Consider the following 16,544-nt stretch of genomic DNA (forward strand, 5'->3'; position numbering starts at 1 on the left):
GGTCCATTGATGAAAAAATGCACAAAGACGATGTGGTCTGTCCATACAATGGGAGACTATTCAGGCTTAAAAAGAAAGGAAATCCTGTCATTTGTGACAACACCAAACATATCACACACACACAAAACAACATACTGCAAGTACCTTACACATTCAAACCTCGTATGTACAACACTTTTATACTGCTTACAAATCACATGGACACACATCCCATGTGTAAACGGCACACACAGTTTAAATATAACATACCCAAAACATCACATACACAAAGTATCCATCACAAAGTCTAAACACCTTTCACACATCACATTACCTATACAGCATATGTATTCCACACATACTTCACATACATCATGCACAGAAATGTACACCCCATGCATACACCAGAGACATGCTGTTTATAAACCACATACACATGCCTTTTCCATACACCACACACCTAACAAACACAACACCCTTATGCTCCACATATACCACATTTCTGAACTACCCACATGCACACACACACACACAGCACAGAGACCACAAATACAAAATCCACATAATCACTCATGCTACATGTGTGTCACATGTCACAGCCAGAACATATACACAATTATATAGCATGCCAGCAAACACACCACACCTTCACCACACAAGAACTACACAGAAACACACATTTATTACCGACATGCCACATATGTACCACAAATACATGCCACACATATATTACATATGGACATAGAACACACATGCCACCAACTTATACTTTACTCACTCACTGGATACACACCACACAGAATACACATACCACACAGATCACACACACACCAAACATACATAAACCAACAACCATACATATAACAATCCCACACACAGCGAACATCACACACAGCACATTTGCTACACACACTCACAGACACATCAAACACTATTCATCCACCACCTGTATCATACACACATACACACACACACATCAAACACACACCAACCTCACATCTCTCAAACAAAAACACAATGCAAATATTACACACAAACACACACATTGCACACACCACACCTACGGCACACAAACATGTCACAAACACAACACACAAAAAACCCACTGACACAACCCATACACTATAGAGGGCACACACATGCCAAATATACACCTGGTACACACATAATATAAATCATTATTTCATGTCACACATACCACACACACCCTTCATGCATCCCACTTAGAAAGCATAATTCACAAATACACCATGTGCACACACAGAAATATAACATGTACACCACACACCACGCAGATAACAGTGTCACCAAACATTACACATATGCTGTAAACACACACACACACACACACACACACATACCACACATGTGCCTCACATGCAACACACCACACATACCACACCAACAAACACACCACACATTCACTGCATATGCTCCCCACATGCCCCACATTTATTACAGACACACCCCACATCCACCACACATTCATTAAGCATGTGTTACATAAACACATATGACACACACAGTGCTACAATGCTCATACCACTCACATGCACCAGAAACATGCACATGCACACACACACACACACACAAATGGAGAACACATATGCTGACTTGTACTGCACACCCCACACACTGAACACGTAATACACACACAGCAGACACTAACCACATATATGCAAAACACATACATAATCTACACCACAGAGACCACATATACTCGCGAACATGCCACAAACACCACTCACACACTACACAAATATCACACGCACATCACACACATAACAACCACCAACCACTTATTCCAAACACATGCGTAGCACACACACACCACACTAATACATCACCCACACCATACCTATACCACCACACTGCACACTGACCACACACATGTTACACAAAGAACACACGCATAAATCAAACTGACTTACACCACCATACAGCATAGATACACCACATACACCTCATGCATATATCCTCATGGATACATGCCAAATAAATCCCATGGACACACAACATATATATCACAATTTCACTGCACACACACCACACACATTTCACATTCACCACAAATGGAGAACACAATATTCACAAATACACAATGCACACCCAATACACCAAAAACGTATCACTCACACCCTAACTTACTCCACACAAATACCTTTCCCATACACACATATACCACACACAAACACATAGTCCAGACATTCACAGTCATACACTATGCACACACCAGAGAAACACAACACGTATACCTTACACACAGACCACACACAAAACACCCATGCCACACATACACCATGCACGCACAACACATATGACACACAAACAAACCAGGCATATGCAAAAAGCTACATGTAAAACACACACACAAGACACATACACTGCATGGATATCACACACATAAACTCCACATGAACACCACATGCACCCCACACATATACCAACACATGCAATGCCCCTCATATATTACACATATGCCCCCAGACCCCACACATATGACACACATTACACATATGCTACAGATACACCACATATCCGCCACACAAACAAGGCATGTATTAGATAAATATATATGACATACACTGAACAGATACACCACACATACACCACAGGCACCACTCACTCACCACATGCACCACTAATACCACACAAAAACACACATACACCAATCAGTATCATGTATATACTACACACATGTACACAGACACTACCCACAACACACAACTTCAAACACGGCACACATATCACACATATGATACATATATGCACATGCATGACACGTGTACCACAAAATAACCACACATGTCCCCCCTCCTCACAAAGACCACACATACAACCTCTGCAGCAAAAACACCAGAGACACACAACATAGATTCTCACACCCACAGAAACCACAGAAACACCACTCACAGAACACATATACCACACTCACAGAAACAAAACGCTTAAGCCAAACATCAAACACACTACACACATGCCAAACACACACCACATGAACACCACACATATCCCCCTACACAATACGCATGACACACGTGCATTACACACACACCAAACAATACACATGCAACACGGACATATGCCACACATACACCATAGATATACCTCCCACACACCCAACATGTACCACACCCAGGCCAACTATACACCGTACACATGTCCACCACAATTTCACACCAGTCACACCACATACCTCATAGGTACCACAGTAGAAGATATATATTTCACTAACACACCTTGCACACACAATTCCATGGCACCTATATCACACAGATACTGTAGTGTCACCACACCTTAACTATGTACCACAAACACATACCACACATATGCCAATCACTGCCACCCATAACACACACACAGACACACTGCACAGACCACACTTACCGCACATATACTCCACATATATACCAAACTCACAACTCATATATACCACACACGGTTCACCTACACCACATAATACCCAACATATAGCCAACACTCACTAAGATCTACTTGCACACCACAGTCCCAACACAGATATACAAAACATGCAAAATACACACAAAGCACAACCCTTGCACATACACTGCACATATTCAACACACAAACACATTGACACACCACACTCAAATACACCACACACATGCCACTCACAGGAATACATACATCACACATACGCACACCACACCTTCACAAATATACTACATGTATACCTCACACACGCTCAGCACATACACATCACATGCAACACATGTTCCATACACCCTCGCCAGACTCCACTTATTTTCCATACCTACACCACACAGAGAAAACACATGCACCATGCACACAAAACACACACCACTCACACCTCACACACCAAAGTTACATATCAATACATGCACACCCTATATACTCTGCACCACCACACACATTGACACATTGACACCACACACATAACCTGTACATCACAATTTCACCACATACTATATATACCTCACATGCAACATAAATTCAACACTCATATTTCACAAATACCACACATAAGACACCCAACCTACACACCACAACACGTATTCACCACAATATCACAGCACCCACATTACACACACATATACCACACACACACACCACATACACCAATTATTATGACACACATAACAATGTATACACACAGTATGCATATGCCATACACTGCATGTACAGCATTACCACTCATGGCATTCATGTACAAACACTATGCACAGAACACATAGGCCACACACACTCTCTATACACCACACACATAAACAGTATTATGTGTCACACAATAACCACCCATATGGCACAAACTCACGACCCATACATCACATTCACACCACAGGTATACTACATACAGAAACATCACACATGACACACACACAGAACAAACATGCATACACACACCAGAAAAACCTTACAGATATAACATGCATATGCCACACATAGACAACACACACCACTCACACACACCACACAGAAACACACTTTATGCACAGGCTGAGCACACACTGTGCACACACAATAATAAATTACACATACACTACAAGTATACCACACACACAGCAGATGCACACCAACACACACCACACACACATTGCATATACTACAGACACACCACACATGCGTACATGCACACATACATCAGAAACTACAACCACACATATATCACACATGTGACACACAAGGCAAATATACCCACAAACAATTCACATACCACACAATATACACACCATAGTACACTATACACAAAATACACATATGTCACACAAACACCACACATATTGCACACACATCTGACATACACCACACATGACATGCATATGGTACTCACATACACCACTCCCTCAATGTTGCAGGGAGTATGGCCGGAGTCACAAAAGATGAGTCTGCAAAGTGCAGTTAAGTGAAGGTCCTCATACTGGAGTCGGAATGAGGCTCGACACCAGAATGAAGCTTCTTTTTATTAGGATAATTGCTAAAGACTACGTGCATAAAGTCAGCTAAGCAAGTGTGTTAATCTAATGGTTTAGCTTTTCAAGGTTGAATTTTGAGTGAATTGGTTTCTATAACACTGGGAAGGGTCAGGTGTGAAGGAGGAACTGGCCCTGGACAATGTTAATGGCTCTAGGTGTCCCTTATGAGCCAAGCCGCAGCTGTGTCCAGCTGTGTAAACATGGCCTAAGTTCTTGCACCTTCTCCAGCCCTTACCTTTTGAAGCCTTTTCCTTTGATGCTTCTCTCCTGCATCTCCCACACCTCAACACATGAAAACACATAACTCCACACTCTCCACACACTCAAATGTCACACATACCACACACACACACACGCAAATCTTTATAGATAAAATACACATATGCCACACACATACAACAGTACTCACATATACCACACAGAAGCACACTTTATGCACAGGCTGAACATACACACTATGCATACACAGCACATACATTACACATACACAAGTACACCACACACATGGCAGACCAACATACACCAAACACACATTGCATATACCACAGACACACCACAATGCATACATGCACACATACATCAGAAACAACAGCCACACATATACCACACAGGTGATGCACAAACCAAATATACCACAAACAGTTCACATACACTACTCAACATACACACCACAGTACACAAAATACATATATGTCATACAAACACCACACATAGGACATGCGTATAGTACTCACACACACACCTCCCTCAACACACAAAAACACATAACCACACTCCCCCCACACACATGCCACACACATACCACACACAACACACATACCACCACATACACCTCATGCAAACAGTTCAAACATGCATTGTATATACCACACAAAAAACACATACAACAAACTCCTACCTCACACCAAACACACACCACAAGCACCATGCCCACACCACATATAAACCAAAAGCACCCAGCATAAAACTCACACACAACAGACATACACTAACAGACTAAACGTGCACCACAAACACACCCCATAATACCAAACACACACCACACAAACAGCACAGGTGTAACACAGATTTGCACCCCACATGCACAATGCTTAAACCACTCACAGCACACATATAACCCACACGTGAAAATATACACTACACACACACAACATGTCTCACAATTATAATGCACTCATGAACGCATGCCACAACACACTGCACATAAATCACACCTAATCCACACATACATAAAACATAGATCTCACACAAAAACACCAGACGCACCACACAACTACCACCTATATGCCATACACACCAATGCCCACACATTGAAAAATCTACAGATATAATACACATTCCACACATATACCAAAAACATACCATACACAGAAACTTGACACACTTATTGCAAACACATACATACACCACATGTGAACCACCCATATAACAGACACCACACATACACTCACACCACACACATCAAACACATACCACATATAAGCCTCAACATGGGCACACACACCACACATACACCAACCACAAACACCAACCATACAAATATCACACATGACACTCAAACTAAACGTGCTACAAACAGCAAACATAGACCACACACAGCACAGGTACCACATACAGAGTCCATCTAACCCAGACATCATATTGTACCACACAAACTGCACCAACAACACACATGTAACACATACAGATATATGCCACACATGTACCATAGTTACACCACAAACACACATCACATTTATAACAAACCACATGCTAAATATATACCACACAAAACATATTCAACATAATTTCACCACACACACACCGCACAAACACACATACACCATATCTAGTCCATACATATACAACACATATACCCCACACATGTTTACTACACTTCTGCCACACACAGAAACCACACACACCAAAAATGACAGATACAGCTCACACACTACCCCCATACACCACACACATTCCACACATCGAAAACACATTATATGTACACAACACATACACCACTCTTGATGCTGCACATATACCTCACTCACACACATCAAACAAATATCACACACACACAGCCCTCATATCCCACATGCACATACCACACAAAAGAAATACAATATGCCCATATATCCTGCAAGCACAGTCAGATACATGACACATACACTACACCCACCACACAGGTATAAAACACAGATGCCACAAACTCCACACATACTTCATGCACACCCCACATATACCAATGTACACATACTCCCACACATCACAGACTAACACCACATATACTGCACACACAGAGATAACCCAAATTCACTGCACTTATCCCACACCTATAACACATAAACACACACCAAATATGTACCATTTACACCACAAGACACTTCACAGCCCACACAAACAGCACTTTCACTCCATCCCACCACCCATATGCTGCATACCATCACAAACATGTTACACACGTCGCAAATAAAACACACAAACACCGCACAAAGATCACACCTATACCACTCCATGCATATAAGCTACACATAAAATACAGGTACACAACATCCACACCACCATGTCCTGCACATAAAAGACATACACAGCATATCACACAAAGCACATGCTAAAGAAATACAAAAAACACATAAACTACATGTGCATGATACATACCTCGCACTGCATACACACCACAAATACACCCCATGCACACCACACACACCACAGACTCTCCATAGGTACCATACACACACACCCTACACATGCACTGCCCAAAACATACATATGTCACACAGAAACACACATACACAACACCCACACCAGGCATATACCTCACATATACACCACACATACACACACACACACACACTCCATACATACATGCCACACGCACCTCACCTATCAGACATCACATATACACCACACATGTAGTACATACACTCTCACTCAAACATACCACACATAAAGCACATGCACAAGCATATCATACATATACCAGAAAGCCACCTATATACACCACAAACATACTCCACAATATACCACACACTCCCCAATCATAGAACATACACACCGGAAATAGAGCACACATAACACATAGACAACAAACATACCACAAACATGCCAAACATTCACAAAATATGTAACATATGAACACCACCTATACACACTAAATGCACGCCACATATATATTATACACACTTCACACCAGCAATTATGCATCACAAAGATCAGCACCACACATAACCACACACAATACATATGACACACACATATATCACATATTCACCCATGTACCACACATACAACATGCATGCCACACAAATACCACACAAACACATACTACACACAGAGAACAAACACACCAGGGATATACCATCATCACAACTCATATACCATACATACCACCTACGTGAACACACAGAAACCACCTACATACCACTGACCACACCGCATACACTTCACACACACCACACAAATACCATAACCACACACACACACACAACAGAGATAACACACATATACATGCAAAACACACCAAAGCACTTATATCACAACCACTCCAATCAGATACCACACATACCACACACCTATCTAATAAATCCTACCAAACACCACACATACACCAGAGATATCACACAGACACACCACACATATGTCACAAAATAACCAGACATACAGAATACTCGCAGTATTACAGCACATACAGTATCCTTAACACACATACCACACACTGCACATGTCATACATATACCTCGACACACCACACACAGCAAATATACACCAGAATTCTATTTCACACATACACATTCCACACACACACACACACACACAACACCAAAAAACCCCTTACCCATGCACATACCACATACACCCAAGTCTGCCTTCACACAACACACACCACAAACAGACCAATCATGCATGCTCCTTTTATACAACACACCACACATATGCCACACACACAGTACATATCACATCCTCACCACACATACCACACACATATACCACATACATACACACTTCACACACCTCAAATACAACTTATTTATATGATGCACAGATATCACAAACCCACCACACATTCACACCACAATATCCATGTACTTACTCACACACACATACACACCACACAATAACCACGTATTTACGTGGATCCATGTCCATACACTACACATGCAAACACTCACAATGCACGCAGACACACCATACATACAACACAAACACACCAACACTATTCCACACACACAAACACATTCCATAGATATACCACACTTTCAACACATACCACACACACACACACACACACACACACACAGCATACATATACCACACACACACACACACCTGAAGTACCAAAGACACCCCACACAGTACCTATATAACTCATGTATACCACACATAAGCACTCATTCCAAATACTGACATATACCACAGTCACATCACACCACACTCCTCAAACATATACTGCAAAAACACGCCCACACTGCACTGAAAGCATATGCACAATACATACACCACACACAACTGCATGTACCACACTTCCATGAGAAAAATATGCCACACACATCTACCACATGCAAATCAACATACAACACATACAGCACTGCCACACCACCCACATACCACACATACAACCCATATAGCACACACACCACCCATATATCATTCATAGACCACACCTAGAATACACATACACTCACACACAACACATACATGACACATGCACTACACAACCCCAACCCAGAAAGGAACAATACACACAACACAACCCATGCTCAACAAATGCACCACACACACACCACTTACACACACATCAGAAGCACAACATGTACAACATACACACTACAGAGAACGTACATATTCAACACAACACAACACAAAGCAGAAAAGCCAGAAACAACCCCTCAAAACACAAGTAAAATACTTACCATGGAGATAACCACCATTATCATGCATATCATGCCTCACTCAAGGTACACACATACCAACACCACACAAACACCACTCACACACCACACATATGCAACACTCACACAGATGATACATGCACCAAACACAACTTAGCTACACTATTCAGACACAACATATGTATCACACACATGCACTCCACACACACAAAACTTATGATGCACACATCACATATATGTGACACACACAGGCTGAACCCCCACACCACGTAATAGTGCACATCCAAAACACACACACTCCACACACATTGCAAACACACATAGACAACACACATACAGCACATACAACAGATAAAACACACTCATAACACACATATAACACATCACGTACACCACACACACGTTGCACACATAAGCCAAGCATACACCACACACACCACATTCAACACACTTTAATCACACACACCACACATACATTACACATAAAAGACATTTCAGAAACACACCACACACAAAATACAGGCAACACTTATCCCACACACAACACATGCACCACAATTTCAACATACATATGACACATATACCACACACACATACCTCACATTCACCACATACAGATACCACACACACCACATATACCACATACACACACCACACATAAACCACACATGTGACATACAAACCATACTCACCACACACAGCACACAGAGTCCACAAAATCCTCCACACATATATGCCACCACAAACTACACATAACCACACAAACACCACACATAACCCACATGGACACTGCACATAACCCACAATGTGTACATGCACCACACACTCACCATATAAACCACACTCATAATGCACACACACAGAAGACACACAAAATATCACACATACACTGCACCTATGTTTATATCACACACACAAAATAGACCAACTATTCACCAAAAGCATTTTACACACACACAGCATGCACACAGCTCATATATGCCATAACACAAAGACCACACGTGTCACCACACCATACTCACAACATGCATATACCACACACACAACACACATATACCTAATACATGCCACACATTTGCCACTAAAACACTACACATACATGACATGGAAGCCACACATGTATCTCATGAATACCACACATACCACATTCACTACATACACATCACACACACATAACACATGCAAAACACCTGTAGTATGCCCCCCCACACCACAATGCATTTGGCACATGACATACATGACATGGAAACCACACATGTATCTCACACATACCACACTCACTGCACACACACATCACACACACATAACACATGCACCACACCTATATTACACACACAAAAACACACACACACCACACAACCATACAGCACGTGGAAATAATGGACACACCACACACATCACCCCCACATAATGCGTACCACAGATACACAAACACTAATGACATATATAACACACATACATTACACACACTCCAAATCCACACACCACATAAACACCACTCCCATCACAATACCAAGCATACACACCAAATATATACCACACACACATAACATATACCACACACAACCACACACACATCTCTCACAATCAAACCATAAATGCAACACACACACCAAAGACACAAACCACATATACCACACACAGACACACACACAGAGCATGCCACAATATACCACTGACATACACAAAACAGATACTCCACAGACTTTCATAACACTTCCACCAACACCACAAGTAAAACCAAAGGAAAATGACACACACACCCCACACTTATACCAAGTACATAGCACTCATGACACACACACTTACACATAGGAAAGTCAACCCACTAACTCCACGCATACACCATACTCACAGCACATTTTGACCATAACAGCACACACTTGACATATACATACATACCAAAGGCACACCACACAAACACACACTCTTCACTATGCTTTTTGGGAAGAGCACTCCTGGAGTTGATCATCCCTTCACTCTGCAGGACCCAGTGCTGCCCTCCCCCCCTGTTCTAGTCAACAAAGAGCTTCTGCAGCACATCAGAACATCAATTGGGATGAGATATTGTGGAGTGATCTGATATCCCACTTTAGGTATCTGGGATATGAGTGAAAAAGGCACAGGGACCCGGGCTCCTGCAAGCAGGAAAGCTTACCTCACCCACTGTAGATCCCTGGGGGCACTTAGTAAGCCCCAATATCAAGGAGGGGCACGTAGGATCCCCACCTGATTGGGAACTGTCCATCTCCTCAGGTCCCCTGACCCTCCATGAAACCTTATGGGAGAGAGAGAGAGTCACCTCAGGGCACAATTTCACCATGTGAGTTTGAGATTCTATATACTCTGTTCAAGCTTCCCTGTACAGGGAAGGCCGCATTTTCTGTTCCCAACTCACCCATGTCCTGCAGTCAGTGTGTGTACTGTGCAAAGTCACTTCCCATGTGACACAGGAGCACGTAACACCACTATGTCCTCCACAACACTGACATGTGCCAGGGCTCCTCCACAGAGCAGGGCATGTTGAGGGCTCTCAGAGAGACTGGGAAAAGGACAGCTAAGCAAGATTAGGACCCAGCAGTCACAGAAGTAGGATGATCAGGGAAGGGGCCCTGATGACATTGGGAATGTAGCCTTCATTCAGCCCTGGGAAGTCCATAGAAAGTTCTCTTCCTTTGTGACTAACTTGGGTCATCCAGGGAAACTTCCACCCCAAGACCTCAGAAGACATGTCCAATAATAAACCCTAGACCTCTTGTAAGATTTTCCCCAAACAACATGTCACACGGTCTCATACAGTTCCACCTGATGTTTCCCGTAGCTGCACAGGAGGACATTGTGACCATATCCCAGATGTTCCAGATGCTCCAGGGGACCTCAGAGAAAGTGAGCCAACAGGGCCCACAGTCTCCAGCAGCAACTTAGGTAGTGGCCCAGAGGAAGAAATAGCATGAAAAGGTTCCACATGGAACCTTATGGCCATTCTCTTCCCTCGGCTTAAGATCTAACTATGTCCCATTCAGACTTAGGAGCCACAGTGCTGTGACTCACTCGACCAATACCCAGGGATAGATTTTCACACAAGCCTGCGCATGTGGGAGGTGGGCACCAAGCAAGGCAGCCCAGCGACTGCTAATGGCAGTAGTTGCACTTACTCAGACTTAGATTTACCTTCTAGCTAGGGCAGGGGGCCAGTGGGATCACAGTCATCAGTACTTGGTGCAGGGCATGGCTACAAGGATTTTTTTGGGTCAAGTGCCAAGGCATGAACAGCCCTGTACATTAGTCAATGCCATAGCAGCCTCAGTGGCCAAACAAGGCCCCACTGTGAACATGGTGTGGCAACCTTGGCATTGGCCATGGTGCAGCGCTGTCCCCCTTCAGCATACTCAACAGTAGCCATGGTGATGGTTCTGGCTGGCAGGACTATGTTTACAAGAGCCCCAAGATCAGTGAAAGGCAGGGACTGGTAGATAGGATGGAACCCCTGAGGGCAGCAGCTCCTGGTCTTTGCCTCCTTACGAGTTCACTTCTCCCAGCCCATGTTTGTAGTATTAACGTACTCTCACATGTGTATCCTCACATGAAATGGATATGCATGATGTGATGCATTGAAAAAAGCCAGGAATAACATATAATGAGAATGAACTGAGTAAAGATGCTGGCCAGTGTGCAATATGCCTGGAAGAAGTGCAGAGGGAGGTACTAGAGCAGGGTTGCCTTGCCTGCTCATACATCATCAAGTTTGAACTGGTTTAAAATAAATAGATCTTGCCCTGAGCATCATTCAGATATTGTAACAACTTCCCATTTTTCAGTTATTCTTGTCCATTCAATATACTTGAAAACCTGAGAGGATCTGAGTATATGTCCTGTGCAAAACAAAAACAAAAAATACAGGCCGACTTGGCTACTAATCCAAGTACTGTGAGACTCACGCAGAGAGGAACCATCAGGCAGGGGAAATTATCCTGCTGAAGAGTCAGGGACCCTTTGGCCAAACACATGCCACAGTCACAGGGAATGGACCAGAATCCCCAGTTGAGGGCTCAGGGTATGAGTCTAAGACACTCACATGGAATGGAGCCCGGGAAGGGCTCAGGGTTCAAATAGAGCAAAAGGGTGAAAATGGATAGAGGGAGGCTCAGAGTTCTGCATCAGGGATAAGCATGAGATCCTGTGGAGAGTGACGTGACTAGCACAGTCTTCCCTAGCTTGCTGACTGATGACTCAGGAATTAGAAACCCCTGTGAGCTTTGCCAAATGGTGCCATCTGTGAGTTCCACCTGAAAGCTCTGTCCACAAGAAGTCTGCCCAGATTGTTCTCCTTCAGAAACAGAAGTAATGACCTGGCTCTGGGTATGTGTCCTGCACTTTCCAACAGTCCATAGGGGCAGCAGTGATACAGCTGTAGCAGAGATGTGCTCCTGGCTGATGAGCAAGTATTTGCAAGTGGGACTTGGTGCAGTAATCCTTCCAAAGGTATTTTCTGTGCTGACCAGATCCTGGAGCATCCTGCCTGCGTGAAAACCTGTTGTTCTTCCAAATGAAAGGGTCTCCATTAGTGAGGGGAGGGAGGCCAACTGGCTACCAATGCTCATGCATACCCGAGCCAGCTAAGCAACAGCCTGTACTCCAGAACAGAAGGGCCAGGTTTCCTCTGGATATTAGACCCAGAGAGCCTTCAATTTCCTCATCAACTGACTGGGAAACTGGCACCATTCATACAGCCATGGCTGGATAAGTGACAGCCCCATGCTCCTGGAAAATGAACTGAGACCTAGCTAGAAAAGCAGCAATGGCATGGGGATGGGTATGAGCAGTGCCAAAGTTCTGCATCTACAGAGAGAATGGTACCCATCTAGAAAAGAGATATCTGTCTTAATTAAATCTCCATCCAGGCAGAAGGCCGGCTCCCTTGCTAAAATCTCTGGCTTGCCTACACACCAGCATTCTCCACCGGGCACCTGCAGATACCCTAGGCCTGGTGACGTCCACAAATTCTGAAACCCAATTCCCAGGACCCCTGTGGCCAAACCTCTTGTACACTCACCGGGATTGTAACAGACTCCTCACTGAATAAGAAAGGATATGACTCTGAGACACTGACTCTGAAAGGATTCCAGGGAGAACGTTTGTTTCCAAAGAAGAGCAATTATTTATTATTGCTCTTATACCCCGCTAAGCAACAAGAGCTACAGGACAGAGGATCAGCTGACCTCTGGGACAGACTCTGAGAGCCCTCTATTGACTCAGAAAATGACTGGAAACTCACCTCCAATCCTTGGGATTTTGTTGTGTAGAGGGCAGCCCCATGGTCTTGGTGGGTGACCGTGACCAAGTGAGAAAAGCAGCAACAGGTTAGGAGTTGAGTTCCAATGGGCATGAATGAAATCAAAGAAGGAGATATCTCTATCATCCCTTCATTTTCTCCCACACAGGGGGGCAGGATCCTCCTCATAACCGCTGGCTTAAACTACCCTCAAGCATTCTCCCTGGGTATCTTTACACACCCTAGGTGTGGGGTTGGCCACAAATTATAAAACAAACTTGAGAAGGACCCAAAGGAAAACCTATATCACCATCAACAGAATACCGCCACACTTCCAAGCTGAAAGAAAAGGATATTACTCTAAGACACTGGCTCTAGATAAATTCCATGCAGAAAGTCTTTTGACAAAAAAAGCTAAGTGGCAGAAATGGAGATACAGACTCTCAGAGCTATTCATCACACATGAGACTTGGAGATGTTGAGAATGAAATACCCAGCACAGTCTCCTGTCAAGCTGGTTGTATCTGGAAGTAGCACACAGGATTAGGGAAAGGGAGCTCTCTAAGAGAGTACATCTGAAAGTCCTGTCAGCGAGAAGCCTGCATTCTTTCTTTAGGAGTCAGTGACTTCTGGCTATGTCTGTCCCTCACATTTTTTGTTGCAGTTGATAAAGGCAGCAGTATTGGGGGTGTCGCTGTTAGGTTCTACTGCCTCTTGCTCTGGAGTCTGGAACAAGGTCTTCATTCCCTATTCCTGGAAAACGCACTTCCTATACTGACCATGGCCTGGTCCATACTGCCTATGTGCACACTGTGTGCTTCCCAAAATGAAGGCAACTCAATCATCCAGATCAGTGAGGGAAGCTTCACCTTCACCTCCAATACCACAGCAAGCCAAGCAACAAGCACTCATGGACTAAAGGCCATCTTTCCTTTGTTAGATCAGAGCCTGATAGCTCTCACTGAGCACAAGTAGGAGTTTGATGCCTACCCAGGGGTGCCAGCTGAATGAGTGATGGATCCATGGCTCCTAAGGGGGGAAAGAAGTCAGAAATAAAACAAGGAGAAGAATATGGGCCCAAGCAGGGCCAAAGTATGACATTTCCAGTGGGCATTGGGACTCACTTGGAAAGAAGATTTGCCCTTGGCCAAAAGGAGGCCAGCTCCCTGCACAAATCTCTGGCCCAGCCTTCACACAAATATCCTTTTTTGGGAAACTAAAAATCTCTGGGCCTATTGACAGCGACATAATTCTGAAACCCAATGAATTAATGAGGAAGCATCCCTATGGCAAAATCTCTCCCCCAGTCACAGGGACTGGGTCAGACTCCCAGGGGGAAGGCAGATGATAGGACTCTGAGACACTGACTCTGAATGGATTGTGGGAAGAACCCTGTTTCTACAAAACAGCAAAGATGTGTGAAGGTGATAAGGAGGACCATATCTCTTCAAAGATAGGAAGGGGATTTCCAGG

The sequence above is a fragment of the Panthera uncia genome, chromosome B4 (assembly GCF_023721935.1).
Source record: "Panthera uncia isolate 11264 chromosome B4, Puncia_PCG_1.0, whole genome shotgun sequence".
NCBI classification, from domain to species: Eukaryota; Metazoa; Chordata; class Mammalia; order Carnivora; family Felidae; genus Panthera; species Panthera uncia.